Source organism: Diabrotica virgifera, chromosome 6, assembly GCF_917563875.1.
Source record: "Diabrotica virgifera virgifera chromosome 6, PGI_DIABVI_V3a".
Lineage (NCBI taxonomy): Eukaryota > Metazoa > Arthropoda > Insecta > Coleoptera > Chrysomelidae > Diabrotica > Diabrotica virgifera.
Genome location: NC_065448.1, coordinates 55,928,737 through 55,946,883, shown reverse-complemented (window position 1 = coordinate 55,946,883; position 18,147 = coordinate 55,928,737). Strand labels below are relative to the sequence as shown.

At 35.5% G+C, this 18,147-nt stretch overlaps 1 protein-coding gene across 1 annotated transcript in view; it reads left to right on the top strand.

Annotated features, from left to right (window-relative positions):
• The window catches only part of LOC114343069 (uncharacterized), a 452,597-nt gene that overhangs the window by 330,621 nt on the left and 103,829 nt on the right, over window positions 1-18,147 (top strand). The gene's annotated exons all lie outside the window — the stretch shown is intronic.

Here is an 18,147-nt window from a genome sequence, read left to right as displayed (position 1 = left end):
AGAATATATTTAGATTTATGCATTATACAATGCATCACAAACAGATGTCCAATTTTTTTATATATTCGATTGACCCTTCGGTTGCCATTACAAAGTCTATAGGGTCGCCTGTGTATACTCTGCGTGGGCAGTCCTGAACAATGTGACTGATCGTCTGTCTTGCAGCGCCGCAGTCACAAGAAGGCGAGGGGAGTGTACCCCATCTGTGGAGGGAGTCGGCGCATCTTCCACAGTTTGTTCGAATTCGATTAAGGGCTGCCCAAATCTTACGGGGACGTTCAAATTCGCCAGGTTTCCCTATGATGTCCGGTAGACTATGGTAATGCGGATCTGTCCTACTTTCCCAATCTTCTCTCCATCGGGTATTTAAGTCAAAGTTGGATTGCTGCAGCGCTTAAGCAGATTGTAGAGGGGGTAACCTGGATCGGAGACGGTTTCCAAGAATATCGGGGATGTCGTTGTGGACTAGAAGCTGGTGACTGTCCATTATTTTGTTATATTCTTTAACCAATGCATGTTCGCGGCGTAGGTTGGGTGGTGCTATATTACTAAGGGTAGGTAGCCACATTGTAGGGGTGGGCTTAATTGTGCCTGTTATCATACGCATAGTACGGTTTAGTTGGGTGTCGACCAGGTGGGTATGCCTGCTATTTAGCCACACTGGAGCACAGTATTCTGCCACCGGATATATCAGGCCAAGAGCAGAGGATCTTAATGTTGATGCTGTGGACCCCCATGTAGTGCCGCAGAGTTTCTGTATTATATTGTTGCGTGTTTTCAATTTTGCTGCTGTTTTCGTCAGGTGTTCTCTGAATGTGAGCGTTCTGTCTAGAGTAACCCCAAGGTATTTCGGCTATTTATTGTGTTTTAACAGCTTGTTATTAAAATACACTCGCAATTCTCTGTTTGCCAACTTGTTGTTTAGATGAAAAGCTGATACTTCAGTTTTTGTAGTACTTGGCTGTAGTCTCCATTTCTTAAGGTATTCGCTGAGAATGGATAAGTCATTCGTGAGAGTGATTTCTGTAGTTTCTAAAGATTGGTGGCTTGTTGCAAGGGTCCAGTCGTCAGCATATCCAAACTTCGGAGATTCGGTTTCAGGCATGTCAGCAATATAGAGGCTGAAAAGTGAAGGGGCAAGGACAGAACCCTGTGGAAGACCATTGTTAAGTTTCATCTGTCTACTCGTCTCCTTTCCCATTATAACCTGGAAGGCTCTGTTGGTCAGCATGTTGTCAATGAGGTTAATTATCTTTCTGCAGGGGATAATGCGGGCCAGTTTATATATTAATCCCTGTCTCCAAACAGTATCATATGCTGCTGTTAGATCTATAAATACTGTTGCTGTCTTTTGTTTCTTTTGAAAACTAGCTTCTATAAAAGTTTTTAATGACAGCACTTGGTCCGTACAGCTTCGATGAGGGCGGAAGCCAGCTTGTTCAATGGGGACATTTTCTAGTATCCTGTGACTAATTCTGTTGAGGAGAAGCTTTTCTAATAGTTTATATACCATTCTGAGTAGAGCTATGGGGCGGTAGTTTTCTGGCTTATCGTTTGACTTGCCCGGTTTCGGAATTGCAATTATCTTTGTTCGCTTAAGTGAGAAAGGAATGTTACCTGACTGAAGTATATCATTAAAGAACATTGCAAGCCATTGTTTCGTGTATGCACCACTGTGTATCAAGAACTCTGGATGGATACCATCAAAGCCAGGTGCTTTACCTGATTTTATTTCTTTCAGCGCATGTGTGATTTCAGAAATAAGTATTCTTGCTGAATATTCGGAGTTCGTTCTGTTCATTTGTTTTAATGCCCTTAAGTCTCTTTTCACGTTGGTAGTATGTGTTCGATCTCGTGAAGCTCTGGATAGAGATACTATATGGGAGGCAACCTTGTTAGGAGACATTTTAGACTCTCTGGATTCTAGCTGGTTAGCTCCTCCAATTTTCCGCAACAAGGACCATGCCTGCCGGCTTGATTTTTTTAAGTCAAGGTTTTCGACAGTCTTTATCCATTTTTGGCGTCTAGCTGTATCGATGTTGTGTAACAGCTCATCGGCTATTTCTCGGTCACCACTTTCGAGAAACTTCGTGTATAAGTCTTCACATGTTTCAGTCCATCCAGGCACATATTCTTTGCGATACCCCCTAGGGATGGTTTTCTTGGCAGTGCTTATTACTGCGCCCACAAACCTCTCATAATGTTTGCTGGTTGGAGGGACCCAGCTCAGTGTTTTTCAATTTTTCTAGTGATAATTCATAGCACACCAAGGCTAAAAACCATGACCTGGCAGCCATCAGCGGTGCACGTGTATCTACCAGGTGAATCGAAAAGTGCAAATTTAGGGGGTAAAATAAACTTTCTCCTGTAAGGTTTAAATTTAAGTATGTATTTAAGTAAGTCATTTAGAAGAAATGTGTACAATGACAGGCGATTCTGAATAGCATAAGACCTTGCCAGGCGAGGGGAAAGATTAGGGGTTTTTCCTAAAATTATTCTTTTTGCATCGAACAATTTTTTTTAGGTTTTTGGATCATTCCAAACAGAAAAGGTCTTTAGTGATTTTTCTCTTAAGTTAATAGTTTTTGTTATATAAGCGATTGAAAATTTTGAAAATTGCGAAATCGGCCATTTTTAACCCTAAATCGGACATTTATCTAAAAATTTCAAAGTTGCCAAGGTAGGTAGATATTCTTTAAACACTGATTGATGAAATCCCAAAGAGTTTTTTGCAATACGATATCGGAAACCCCTTTGTTTTTTAATTGCTAATCAAGCGGACGCGACACTGTAGTATACGTGAGGACGTTTGAGTTGGCATAAATTCATTATCTCGAGAATGGGCAAATTTCAAGAGAAATCCTCAGACAGGTCGATTTTTATTTTTAAATTAGGACTTTTTGGCATATATATAATACTAGTGACGTCATCCATATGAGCGTCATGACGTAATCGATGATTTTTTTAAATGAGAGTAGGGGTTGAGTGATAGTTTATTAAATTAACTTTGATTAAATTTGACAAATAGAAGAAAAAATTTTTTGTACACCCTGTATAAATAATTATGTTAATGTTTATATTACTGAATAGAGAATTAAATATCCTTTCAAATGAGCTGTCACACAACCCCTACTCTTATATAAAAAAATCATCGATTACGTCATCACGCCCAGATGGATGACGTCACTAGTATTATATATATGCCAAAAAGTCCTAATTCAAAAATAAAAATCGACCTGTCTGAGGATTTCTCTTGAAATTTGCCCATTCTCGAGATAATGAATTTATGCAAACTCAAACGTCCTCACTTATACTATAGTGTCGCGCCCGCTTGATTAACAATTAAAAAAACAAAGGGGTTTTCGATATTTTATTGCAAAAAACTCTTCGGAATTTCATCAATCATAAAGAATATCTACGTACCTTGGCAACATTGAAATTTTTAGATAAATGTCCGATTTAGGGTTAAAAATGGCCAATTTCGCAATTTTCAAAATTTTCACGTTTTCTGTTTGGAATGATCCAAAAACCTAAAAAAAATTGTTCGATGCAAAAAGAATAATTTTAGGAAAAACCCCTAATCTTTCCCCTCGCCTGGCAAGGTCTTATGCTATTCAGAATCGCCTGTCATTGTACACATTTCTTCTAAATGACTTACTTAAATACATACTTAAATTTAAACCTTACAGGAGAAAGTTTATTTTACCCCCTAAATTTGCACTTTTCGATTCACCTGGTAGATACACGTGCACCGCTGATGCCTGCCAGGTCATGGTTTTTAGCCTTGGTGTGCTATGAATTATCACTAGAAAAATTTCTAGCCTTACAGGACGACCGTTAGTCGGAGGGTTCACTAGCTCTTAAACTATAATTTTTCTCAGAAATTGATAGTTTTTGAGTTATAGACGATTTAAAATCTGAAAAATGCGAAAATACGCATTTTTGAGGCTTAAAAACTCATATTCAAATTAGTATTTTTAAGGTTGCCAGAAACTTAAATTGAAGAATAAATATTCAGCTTCAAGATTCTGAAGAGTTATCGCATCTAACTTTAATTTATACCGTTGTTTTTTAATTGTTAAATATGCGTGTTTATCCGATCTTTTTGCCGGAGCGGCGCGCTCCGTTTCAAAAATCTCCTATTTTATTCCGAAAAATATTTTTTCTAGATTCTTTGGGACATTCTAAATAAAATAAGTTTCTTGACATTTTTCTCAAAAGTTAATATTTTTAAAGTTATAGGCGATTTAAAATCCGAAAATGCCTTTTTTTGTCATTTTTAGGTTATTTAAATCGCTTATAACTTAAATACTGTTAACTTTTGAGAAAAATGACAAGAAAGTTATTTTATTTAGAATATCACAAAGAATCTAGAAAAAATATTTTTCGGAGGAAAATAGAAGATTTTTGAAATGGAGCGCGCCGCACCGGCAAAAGAATCAGATAAACACTCATAGTGAACAATTAAAAAACAACGGTATAAATTAAAGTTAGACGCGATCACTCTTCAGAATCTTGAAGCTGAATGTTCAGTCTTCAAGCTAAGTATCTGGCAATCTCAAAAATACTAATTTAAATATGAGTTTTTAAGCCTCGAAAATGCGTATTTTCGCATTTTTCAGATTTTCAATCGCCTATAACTCCAAAACTATCAATTTATGAGAAAAATTACAAGATACCTTTCTTGTTTAGATTGACCCAAAAAATCTTAAAATATATGTTCTAGAGCAGTGGTTCCCAACGGGGGCGGTACCGCCCACCGGTGGGCGTTGAAGAGAGATAAGTGGGCTTTTTGGGTCCAAGGAAAATTTGGGGGGCGTTGAGGAACAGCTGCCGCCCCCCTAAAGTAACTCATTGCTTCTTTGCTTCTAACAACTTTGCTTTTCGCTTCTCACACAGAAATAGAGAAGGTGAATCCGAAAATATAAACAAAATGTACAAAATGCATTTTGGTTATGCACCGTGCAATTTTTTATTTATCACTCAGTCCAACACTGCAACAATTTCGACGTTGCAGTCGAACGTTTCAGTTTGGTTAGTATAATTCCACTTCCAGTAGAACCTTTCTGCTTTAAGTGAATTTTGGCTCCTCCTTCGCGCAGCGGCATGGTCAGGCATAACTTAATCATTCGAGATTGTTTCGCTAAAGCAGGGTGGTGAATTTTCTGTGTGTTATTTGCAGAAAGTTGCAGTGCATTTATTAGAAATATATTTTATTGTAATACATATTTGTCACAAGGGTAAATATCTACGTGGAATTTATATCGCTTACTATAATTCTTTATTATTTTTCCCTATCGTAATTTACGAGGTATTTGTAAAAATGTAATAAATCTAAATTTGTTTCCTTATATGTATAGTTATTGTAAAATATTCAAAAAGTACCAACTTGCACAAACTGAATCAAAGTAAAAAGTTAATTAGGACCTACCTACACTGAGAGAAGAATTGGGGAAAAAGTACAAAAAATTTTAATAAAATTTACTATACTGAATAGTAATCTGATCATAGACTGCCAAAAATAAACTATTTACTGAATATAAAGTTATTTTTATAATATGTGTACAGTATGGTAATTTTTAATAAGTTGTTTTGTAATTTTTCCTCAAATTCTTCTCTCAGTGTATATTTATTTACTTGTGGCATGTTTTAAATTTCTCGACTACTTGCTTGGATATTCCGCCACTCTGAAATATTGATTTTGCTAACTAAAAAAATATTTAAAAGTTTATTATTTAAAATTATCAAAGCGGTGGCTACAGCATATTTATTTTTACAGATATACCTACAGTATGTCCGATCCAAAGAAAAAGTGCAGACAATACAATGTCGAATATTTGAAGTATGGTTTTATTCAGTCGCCTTCTAATAAGCCATTACCAATGTGTTTAATTTGCCAGAGAGTTTTCTCAAATGAAGCCATGAAACCTTCACGATTACAAGAACATTTGACCAAAATACATCCCGACAGAAAAGACAGAAATTTATCATATTTTGAAATGCTCAAAAAACAACATTTCAAACGTCCAACTTTAGCTAGTATCTTTTCAGCAGCATCAAAGCAAGACGATGATGGGCTACGTGCTTCTTATAACATTTCCTGACTTATAGCTAAATCAGGAAAACCCCATACTATTGGCGAAGAATTAATACTGCCAGCTGTAAGTGAAGTTTTGCGGACTGTACTGCACCAGCCGGCATCTGATATTATTAAAAAAATTCCATTAAGCAATAATACGGTACAGAGACGAATTGACGAAATGTCTGAGGATGTGGAGCGTTCTCTAACTGATTATTTAAAGACTACTGAGTTTTCTTTACAGCTTGATGAATCAACTCTGCCAAACAATGAGTCTTTACTTCTTGCGTACGTTCGCTTCATAAAAAGTGAAAAAATCTGTCAAGAACTGTTATTTGTAAGAACACTGGAAACAGATACTAAAGGCAAATCGATATTTGATGTTCTGGAACACTATTTTACAGATAAAGGTATACCTCTGGAAAATGTCATAACTGTTGCTACAGATGGTGCTCCGGCAATGGTTGGACAACACCGCCGACTGATAGCATATTTGAAAAAAGCGGTACCAAATATACTCGCCGTGCATTGTGTAATTCACAGACAGCATTTAGTTGCAAAAAATCTTAGTGATCGCCTTCATTGTTCACTACAATATGTAATTACTGCAGTTAACAAGATCAGAAGCAGTGCTCTCAATGATAGATTGTTTAGAAAACTGTGTGATGAAAACGACGAGAATTTTAATCGTTTATTGTTGCACACAGAAGTTCGATGGCTTTCGAAGGGTACCTGTCTAAAAAGATTTTATGATCTCTTTGACTCAGTTTTAGAGTTTTTTGAAAGCAAAGATGATTCTTTGAGAGACAATTTATTAAAATTTAAGAGCGATATTGCTTATTTAACTGATTTATACGATAAATTTAATGAAACAAACCTACAGCTACAAGGTGATAATTTGAATTTTATCAAAGCAAAAGGAATTATTTCCTCGTTCGTGTCAAAACTTAATTTGTATAGGCAAAATTTGGGTCGGAGACAATTTCATCAGTTTCAAAATCTTTCCTCTGTGGAGACAAATGATGAAGACATTCTGGTATATTGCCAGCACTTGGAAGCACTTCAAGAAGATTTTAGGAATAGATTTCAGGATATCTTTGGTCTGATTATTCCAGATTGGGTGCTAGAACCGTTCTCAAGTTTAGAAACAGCAGAATTATCACTACAGGAGGAATTGATAGAATTGTCAACAAATGAAGAGTTAAAAGTGAAATTTAAAAATGGATATCAAGAATTTTGGCTGCAATGTCAAATTTCAGTATTATATCCAGCTTTATGGGCTGCATCAAAGAAGTTTTTCATTGCCTTTCCTTCATCGTATTTAGCCGAAAGAGGATTTAGCATAGTCAGCAATTTATTAACAAAGAAGAGAAATAGACTGTCCATAGTGGAGCGCGGTGATTTAAGATTGCTGATGACAAGTATGGAACCAAATATTGACAGATTACTATCATTACATCAAGCTCAGCCTTCTCATTAAAAATGTTATGTTATTATTATATTGTTTTTTATGATATGTATTTAAGTTAAAGTTTGATCAATACATGAATACTGTATTTTTGAATAAAACATTTTTTTTTTAATTTGTTGTTGCTGGATTAGTTAAGGGGCCGTCGAATCATATTTAAGGTAGCCTTTGACCCAAAAAAGGTAAAACAATTGTGAATGAAAGTGTGTTACTAATTTTAAGAATGGAAGAGTTTTTTGAGGGGGGCGTTAAGTATTTTGTTTTTTGAAAAATGGGCGGTAGGCTGAAAAAGGTTGGGAACCACTGTTCTAGAGTCTAGAGCAAAAAAACATGATCTTTTTTATTTGTTTAAAACAATTGTTTAAACAATTTCTGCCCAAAAATTCCGCCCGGCACCCTTCAGATTCATTTAAAGGGGACATTTTTGAATAGGAATCCACAAAGAAACCGAATCAGAAATTTTTTTCAGACGGGAGCGGTCTCACCACATGGATATTACTCGTAAATATGTAAAAGCTTTAGCTTGTTCTATTTTTGTTCCTTCAATTTCTATATTAAGATCTCTGGTTTCCCCCCATATTGCTAAGTTGTTCTGAAGTTTCATTTTTTGTAATTATCACCAGATCGTCAGCAAATGCTCCTTCTGAGACTTCTACTTTTTGTAGATTTCTATACCCTACATTCAATTTTTTACTACTTGTTGTGTATTTCTTAATAATATCGTCCATATATATTAGATATAGCGTTGGACTAATGCTCCTCCCTCCTCCCTGTGTTAAACTTCCATTTATTGTAAACGTATCTGAAGGCATTGTTGTTTCCGTTGTATATTTTTGTAGGGATTCAGACAAATAATTCCCGGACAAATAATCCCGTACAAAAAATCCCCACAAATTGTCCCTGGACAAGAAATTCCCGGACAAAAAATGCCCGGACAAATAATCCCCGGACAAGTAATCCCCACAAATTTTTTTGACAAAAAATCCCCACAAAAAATCCCGGACAAAAAATCCCCAAGAAATATTTGCTGCTGAATAGTTCTCTAAAAGTTTTCCCGAAAGGACCCCGTACAAACCTTATGGAAAATAGGTCCCAGTGGATTTCGTTCATACTTTGGGAAAATACTCTTTGAAGCATCCTGATAAAAAGTTCTTATGGGCACAACTCAATCGTATGAAGGATTTTCAAGATATAGAGGCCCAAACTCGGGAAATTATAAGATTTACGGGGTATTCCAATTCCGTGAGTTACTGGTTATTTGGCAACATATAGAAGTTTGGATCAAGGAAAAGTACTAGTAGTCTAGGATTTTTTCCTGGCTATTAAATGGTGACCTGTACTTTGACCTTGACCTTCCACGGACGTCATCTTCTAGAGTTTCGAGGGTTTTCGGCATTCAATTGATATAAATAGATTACTCATGGGTTTTTGGGATCGCTAATCAAGAATAGGCCATCAGAAGTGCCCTCCGGATGACGTGGTGGCCAGGGCCTCTGCAAGTTACGTAACCTTCTAGAGTTTCGATAGTTTTCGGCATTTAATTGATGCAAATAAATTACTGGTGGGTTTTTTGAGGTCGCTATACACGAATGTGCCACCAGCACCGACTCCCGGAGCACCTTATTTCCAAGGTCAATGAAAGGGGCTCCTGGAGTTTCGAGGGTTTTTGGTGCTACATTAATGCAAACGGATTAGTTATAGGTTTTTGGGGCTGCTGAACATGGATACATGATCAGCACAGATACAGGAGCACCTAGGGCCTAAGACAGGTTATCTTCTGGAGTTTCGGAAGAATCAAATGGATTACTCTTAGGTTTTTGGGGTTGCTCTTTTGGATTATTCTTTGGTGTGTATACTCACTAAGTGAGTAACTTAAGTACTCAATTATTGTTTTAATTATTTATAAAAAATATAAACTCAATTTATATCTGACAATGTTTTTCCTTCATTTATTTTAATATCGATTTACTACATTCCATTTTGATAGTGGTATTCATCGTAGCCACTAGATACTCCAGATACTTCTAGATGCTGCAGAGTCTTTTATCTAAGTCATATTCGTGTTCAGCAACCCCAAAACACAAGAGTAATCCGCTTGCATCAATTTAGTACCGAAAACTCTCGGAACCCCAGAAGATGACGTGCCTTAGGCACCAGGTACTCCGGTCTCTGTTCTGATGGCGTATTTGTGTTTAGCAGCCCCAAAAACTAATGAGTAATACACATCTGCATCAATTTAATACCGAAACCTGTCGAAACTCAGAAGAAGACCTGTCTTAGGCACCAGGTGCTCCGTGGATCGGATATGATATAGAATTCACGTTCAGCAGCCCCAAAAACCTGTGAGTAATCCGTTTGCATCAATGTAGTACTAAAGACCCTTGAAACTCCAGGAGCCCCTTTCATTGACCTTGGAAACCAGGTGCTCCGGGAGTCGGTTCTGGTGGCATATTCGTGTTTAGCGACCTCAAAAAACCCTCCAGTAATTCATTTGCATCAATTAAATGCCGAAAACCATCGAAACTCTAGAAGATGACGTCTCTTGCAGTGACACTGGCCACCACGTCATCCGGAGGTTAATTCTGATGGCATATTCGTGTTTTGCGATCCCAAAAACCCATGAGTAATCTGTTTATATCAATTGAATGCCTAAAACCCTCGAAACTCTAAAAGATGACGTCCGTTGAAGGTCAAGGTCAAAGTAAAGGTCCCCATTGGATAGCCAGGAAAAAATCCTAGACTACTAGTACTTTTCCTTGATCCAAACTTCAACATGTTGCCAAATAAGCAGTAACTCACGGAATTGGAATACCCCGTAAATCTTATAATTTCCCGAGTTTGGGCCTCTATATCTTGAAAATCCTTCATACGATTGAGTTGTGCCCATGAGAACTTTTTATCAGAAAGCTTCAAAGAGTATTTTTCCAAAATATGAACGACATCCACTGGGACCTATTTTCCATAAGGTTTGTGCGGGGTCCTTTTACCAAATTTCGAATTCCAATTCCATGCTGAAAACTTCAAATTTTGCATGACATAAGAATGTGAGTTTTTTCAAAAATCGTGGAAGATATGGGGAATGAGCTAAGGGCCCGTTCTCATGACAGGCGCTTAACGCGCGTTTTGATAACGCGCGGTTACAACTACATACATTTTATTGAAGGCCGTTTACATGCTAACGCACGTTCTAGGTCATTAAATCGCGCGCTGGTATGTGAACGGTCTCAAGTAAAATGTATGTATGTAGTTGTAATCGCGCGTTATCAAAACGTGCGATAAGCGACTGTCATGAGAACGGGCCCTTAGCTCATTTCCCATATCTTCCACGATTTTTGAAAAAACTCACATTCTTATGTCATGTAAAATTTGAAGATTTCAGCATCGAATTGGAATTCGAGATTTGATAAAATTTCGGGAAAACTTTTAAAGAACTATTCGGTAGCAAATATTTCTTGGGGATTTTTTCTCCGGGATATTTTGTGGGGATATTTTGTCCAAAAAATTTGTGGGGATTATTTGTCCGGGATTTTTTGTGGGGATTTTTTGTCCGGGGATTATTTGTCCTGGGATTTTTTGTCCGGGGATTTGTTGTCCAGGGATAATTTGCGGGGATTTTTTGTCCGGGATTATTTATCCTAGCTTCGAAATTCTCTCCCGTCTCCTTTTTTGAATGTGGGTATTAATTACACTTTCCAATCTTCCGAAATATTGTCATTTTCCCATACTTTGTTCATTATTTTTAGTCATACTTGTTCTCAATTTTTTCCCATGTTTTTTATAATTTCTGTTTTTATTGTGAGTTTTTTCAAAAATAGTGGAAGATATGGGGAATGAGCTAAGGGCCCGTTCTCATGACAGGTTACATAGTGTATATAATTATATATTAGTATTATTGTATATTAGTGTTAATAGTGTACATAAGTTATTTGATTGACTTAACAAGTGAATGAAATTTAAAAAAAATAAAAAAAATGATAAAAAAAAAGAATGTTTGCAATACAGTGGTTTGTTAAATTTACCCAGTTCCTTTATTTATAATATAAAAAAAAATAAAAGAAAATAAATAAATACATGTAAGATAATAGAATGTTTGTACCTTGGCATTTAGTATACACATACTATATTCAATAGCTAAACATTGTCACACACTATCCCCGTGTTCGACCAATAGGTTTTAACGGGTAGTGAGTAAATATTTCTTTATTTTCCAGGATTAACATGTAAAGTTAAAATGTAGAATGTAATAATGTAAAACGTAGAATATAAAGTTAAAATGTATGTATTTAATTCTTGTACTGTGAAATTAATAAACATTATCCAGATTTAGCCATACGGCTCACACTCCCTCTAAGGGGAAAATTTACTCATCCCAGATACCTACGGTATCAAAAGGATTGAGCTCTGGTGGGACTCTTTCCGTGTTATCGAGCCCTAGGTGACTTGGAATGCAGGTGTATCTTCCAGAAATGTTCGTACGCATCTGGCCGTCGCGAGTAGTGCAGCTTTCTGCATGGTCTTATAAAGATGTTCATTCAGACCCAGCTTTTTTATGCTTTCGAGGAGGGTCTTCGGAATGACTCCAGTAGTAGACATAATAATCGGTATCGTCTGGGTACTTTGCATTCTCCATTGCCTCCGTATTTGAATTTCTAGATCTCTGTACTTGGCGATCTTTTCAGTAAATTTACTACGTAGATTATTGTTGTTAGGTATCGCCACATCAATTAGTGTTGTTTGTCTTGTTAATTTATTAACTAGTACGAGATCTGGTCTATTATGTGCCACTGTTTGGTCTGTGAGCACAGTGCGGTCCCAGTATAGCTTGTAGTTGCCATCCTCAAGCATACTCTCAGGGACGTATTGATAATACGGGAGATGCTCTGTTTGGAGAAGTCCCAGCTTGATAGCTATCTCTTGATGAAGGATTTTTCCCACTGCGTCATGCCGTTCCTTGTATTCAGTTGCAGCAAATGCCTGGCAGCCCCCTGTAAGATGTTGGATGGTTTCTTGGGCTTGACATCCATATCGGCATCTGTCGTTTTGAACCTGAGGGTCTTTGATGATATATTTCAGGTAATTTCTGGTTGGTATAACCTGATCCTGAATGGCCAGTAATGAACCCTCCGTCTCAGGGAACATCTTTCCTGATGTCAACCAGTAGTTCGACGCTATATTGTCGACATAATCTTGGCCGACTTCATTGGGATGTCGCCCGTGCAGAGGTTTACCCATCCAGGCGCGCACTTTTTCGTCCTTAGTAAGGTGGTTTATGCGCATTTCTGGTTCCCTCAGTTTGATCGGTGTTGTGTCATCTACAGCGCAGATAGCGCGATGTAGAGTAGATGTAGAGTAAACATTATTATTATTGTTGTAGCGCGATGTAGAGTAAACATTATTATTATTATTATTATTATTATTGTATCCACTCCAGAAGCTTTACCATGTTTCTACGTCTTTATTGCTTCTTCTAGTTCTTCCTTTTTTATTGAGTTTTCTGTTATCTTTTAATTATTTTATTCTTTATTAATGTCATCTTGGTTTATATATGTTAATAGTTTTTCAAAGGGTTGCTTTCATCTTTTAACTATTTGTTTTGTTAGTGTTAATAATTCTCCTTTTTTTCCTTAAATCTATATATTTCTTGTTTTTTTGTTCTTATCCTCTTCGGGATTCTGTAGCTAATATTAAGTGGTATTTTATTGTTGAAACCTATAAAAATAATAATTAAAAATGCATAAAATAAAATAAAAGCATTGATATGGTGTAGCAGTGCCGATATCCGGAACAAATTATTTTCGATTCCACCGCCATTATTTCTGCTGCTGCGTTTGAATCTGACAGAACTCACGGATAGGTACTTTTTCCCAGAACGTATTTTATATATGAATAAATGTCATCGGATGTGAAAATGTGATGAAAATGTCGAATATCCATTATATTAGAAATATTGTAACCGAGCGCGTCAAAATAAAATTACGCCAATGAAAACAGAGCGACAGAACACGTCTGCCGCACCGTAATTTAAGCAATAAAAACCAAATTATATTTTGCACCAGGTTTCAGCGGCTATCAATTGGATATGTGTCAGAAATTATCAGCTTAAACCAGGGATATCAATCAAAAACTAAATCGAGTTAAAAATACATAACGGCGATTAAAGCACAGCATAGCCATTTAATGATTTTATGAAAACTTTCTATGGACATTTCGAATAGTTTAACTTCATTATACACAATATTATAATCTGTTGAGAAATTTATACAGATGTACGGAACCAAAGGAAATACCTGTCTAAAGGATTTCACCGAATGACAAATAAAAAATGCATTCAAAGTATGGCATTATATGGCTGAAGCTGAAAATTAGGCACTAACAAAGGGATTACAAAACCATTTGTTATTAATTAGACACCTTAATATAAACAATAGTTTCCCTTGCCTTAAGGTTTCTTTAACTAAGCAATAGTTCACTACAATATGTAGCTGACATACTGTATATGAGAAATATATTTATCCATTGCGACATATCTCTCAAATATAGTAAAAATACGGTTGCTAAAATGCTTTGTATTTCCAGTCTTGCTGTATCGCGTAGAGGCCTGGACAGTAACGGAAACAATAATGAAACAGCTAGAGGCATTCGAAATGTGGGTGTACCGACGTATCCTCAAAATATCTTGTACGACCCATACCACCAACGTAGAAGTATTGCGCCGAATAGGAAAACAAAAAGAAATCTCTTTCACAATCAAGAAACGGAAACTTGAATACCTCGGTCATATTATGCGACATGATAAATATCGTATACTGTAACTGATAATACAAGGTAAAATTGAGAGCAAAGGGGACCCGGAAGAAGAAGACGCTCATGGCTTCATAACTTACGCCAATGGTTTGGATTATCATCGAACGAGTTATTCAGAAGCACCGCAAACAAATTTAAAATTGATATGATGAGAGAGAATTCACTCATCCTAGACACTTACAGTAGCAATAGGATGGAGCTCTTTTAAAGCTCTCTCCGTGCTATCGAGCCCTTCTCAAGACCAAGTCGAGGTGATTTGTTCTGCTGGAGTATCTCTTAAAAATTTTCGTGTATATGTGGACGTTGAAAGTGGTACAGCTTTCAGCATGGTCTATAGTCTATAGAAATGTCCATTCCGACCCAACTATTTTATGTTTTCTAGAAGGTTCTTCGGAATGACTCCAGTAGTAGAGAGAATAAGGAGGATTGTCTGGGTACTTCCAAATCTCCGTACTTGGCGATATTTTCGATATATTTGACATTCATATTATTATTGTTAGGTATTAGTCCAGAAAGCCACTGCACATCCGCTAGGGAAAATATTCTAATTCGTATTTTTTGCACAATCTTACTCAAAAAGGACTCCTTTTAACAAATTTGCATGTTGCCAGGATCAAAAGGTGGTCAAAAATTTTTTAAACGTTTTTTTTTTTGTTTTTTTCCTAAAATTATTTTTTTTGCATGGAAAAAAGTTTTTTTAGGTTTTTTGGATCATTCCAAACAGAAAAGGTCTTTGGTGACTTTTCTCTAAAAATGATAGTTTTTGACATATAAGCGAATAAAAATTGAAAAATTGCGAAATCGGCCATTTTTGGTCCTCAAAAACTATGTGAAAACCTGAAAATTTGAATGTTGCCAAGGTAGGTAGATATTCTTTAAACATCGATTGATGAAATCCCGAAGAGTTTTTTGCAATACAATATTCAAAACTCCTATTTTTTTTAATTGCTAATCAAGCGTGCGCGACACTATTTTCCACCGACAGTATGGTGCAAATGAAAGGAATAAATTCGTTATTTCGTAAACCGGCGACTTTAAGGAAAAATCCCGAAACAGGTCGATTTTTATTTTTAAGTTATGATATTGTGGCATATATGATATACTAGTGACGTCATCCATCTGGACGTGATGACGTAATCGATGATTTTTTTAAATGAGAATAGGGGTCGTGTGCTAGCTCATTTGAAAGGTTCAATTCTCTATTCAATAATATAAACATTTACAGAATTATTTATACAGGGTGTCCAAAAAATTTTTATTAAATTAAATTATGTGACAAAAAAAGAAGTAGAAGGACACCCTGTATAAATAATTATGTAAATGTTTACATTACTGAATAGAGAATTGAAGAACCTTTCAAATGAGCTACCACACGATCCCTATTCTCATTTAAAAAAATCATCGATTACGTCATCACGCCCAGACGGATGACGTCACTAGTATACCATATATGTCACAATATCATAACTTAAAAATAAAAATCGACCTGTTTCGGGATTTCTCCTTAAAGTCGCTGGTTTACGAAATAACGAATTTATTCCTTTCATTTGCACCATACTGTCGGTGGAAAATAGTGTCGAGCACGCTTGATTAGCAATTAAAAAAAAATAGGAGTTTTGAATATTGTATTGCAAAAAACTCTTCGGGATTTCATCAATCGATGTTTAAAGAATATCTACCTACCTTGGCAACATTCAAATTTTCAGTTTTTCACATAGTTTTTGAGGGTTAAAAATGGCCGATTTCGCAATTTTTCAATTTTTAATCGCTTATATGTCAAAAACTATCATTTTTAGAGAAAAGTTACTAAAGACCTTTTCTGTTTGGAATTATCCAAAAAACCTAAAAAAAACTTTTTTCCATGCAAAAAAAATAATTTTAGGAAAAAACAAAAAAAAACGTTTAAAAAATTTTTGACCACCTTTTGGTCCTGGCAACATGAAAATTTGTTAAAAGGAGTCCTTTTTGAGTAAGATTGTGCAAAAAATCTGAATTAGAATATTTTTCCTAGCGGATGCGCAGTGGCTTTCTGGACTATATTGCCATATCAGTAAGTGTTGTTTCTATAATGAATTTATTAACTAATATGCAGTTCTAGTTTAACTTGTAGAGAGACGTATATGTGCAAAACATATTGTTGCATAAATTAATAATTCAAATCAAACATTCTGCGTAAAATAGTTGCACAAAATGAAAATTTAAAGCAGTAATGTGTCCTTTGCTGAAGTCAATTATTGTAGAACTGTAAAAAATAGTATTTATAGACTAAATACAATAGGGGGTCTAAGGCCCCATTGACCCGATTCTGTATCCGCGTCTGGCTCAATGAGTCTCCCTGCCATATTCCACTACCTGTCTATATGTTCTGTAAGTTGTCCATCTATTCTGAGTTCCGTTTTGTTGTTTTGGTAAATACGCCTTTGTCCAATGCTTGTTCACATCTGAAATGCTTCTATTAGGTCAGTAGTTTTCTTATTTAAGGTCCCAAAACTCCATTTCATAGAACAACTCCCTATGTCGCACAAGGACTTTCTTTACAGTAGTAAAAATATACAGGGTGTCCCGAAAAGATTGGTCATAAATTATACCACAGATTCTGGGGTCAAAAATAGGTTGATTGAACCTCACTTACCTATATACAATAGTGCACACAAAAAAAGTTACAGCCCTTTGAAGTTACAAAATGAAAATCGATTTTTTTTCATATATCGAAAATTCTTAGAGATTTTTTATTAAAAATGGACATGTGGAATTCTTATGGCAGCAACATCTTAAAAAAAATTAAAGTGAAATTTGTGCACCCCATAAAAAATTTATGGGGGTTTTGTTCCTTTAAACCCCCCCAAACTTTTGTGTACGTTATAATTAAATTATTATTGTGGAACCGTTAGTTAAACACAATGTTTTAAAAGTTTTTTGTCTCTTAGTACTTTTTCGATAAGCTAGTGTTTATCGACATATTTGGAATATTTATCGAATCCAATACATATTTGTATATATGGTTAAGTACGATAACTGTTAGTTAATAATCTAAAAATTTATTTATAATTTACATGTTTAGGTATATTTTGAAAAAGAAGCGACGTCTCGACAAAAGGTGACTAGTCAAAAAAAGACTAAGAGGCAAAAAATTTTTAAAAACACTGTGTTTAAAATGGTACCAGAATAATAGTTTAATTGGAACGTACACAAACATTTGGTGGGTTTAAAGTAACAAAATGCCCATAAAATTTTTATGTAAATATATTAAAAAACAAGCCACATCTCGATAAAATCTGGCTTATGCAAAAAACACTAAGACACAAAAAAGTTTTATAAACGTTGTGTTTAACTAATGGTACCACAAAAATGAATTAATTGGAACGTACACAAAAGTTTGGGGGGGTTTAAGGGAACAAAACCCCCATAAAATTTTTATGGGGTGGACAAACTTCACTATAATTTTGTTTTAAGATGTTCCTGTCATATGAATGATACATGTCCATTTTCAATAAAAAATCTCTAATAGTTTTCGATATATTGAAAAAAGTCGATTTTCATTTTGTAACTTCAAAGGCCTGTAACTTTTTTTCTGAGCATATTTGTACAAAGGTAAGTTAGGTTCAATCGAACTATTTTTGACCCCAGAATGTGTGGTATAATTTATGACCAATCCTTTCGGGACACCCTGTATAATAGTTTGGTTTTACATAGAAACAAAACAAGTTTTATATCGTTTTATAAAAAATATAAATATTAGAAAACTTTAAAATAAATACCTAGACATAATTTGTAAACTCATTGTCCTATTTTTTCA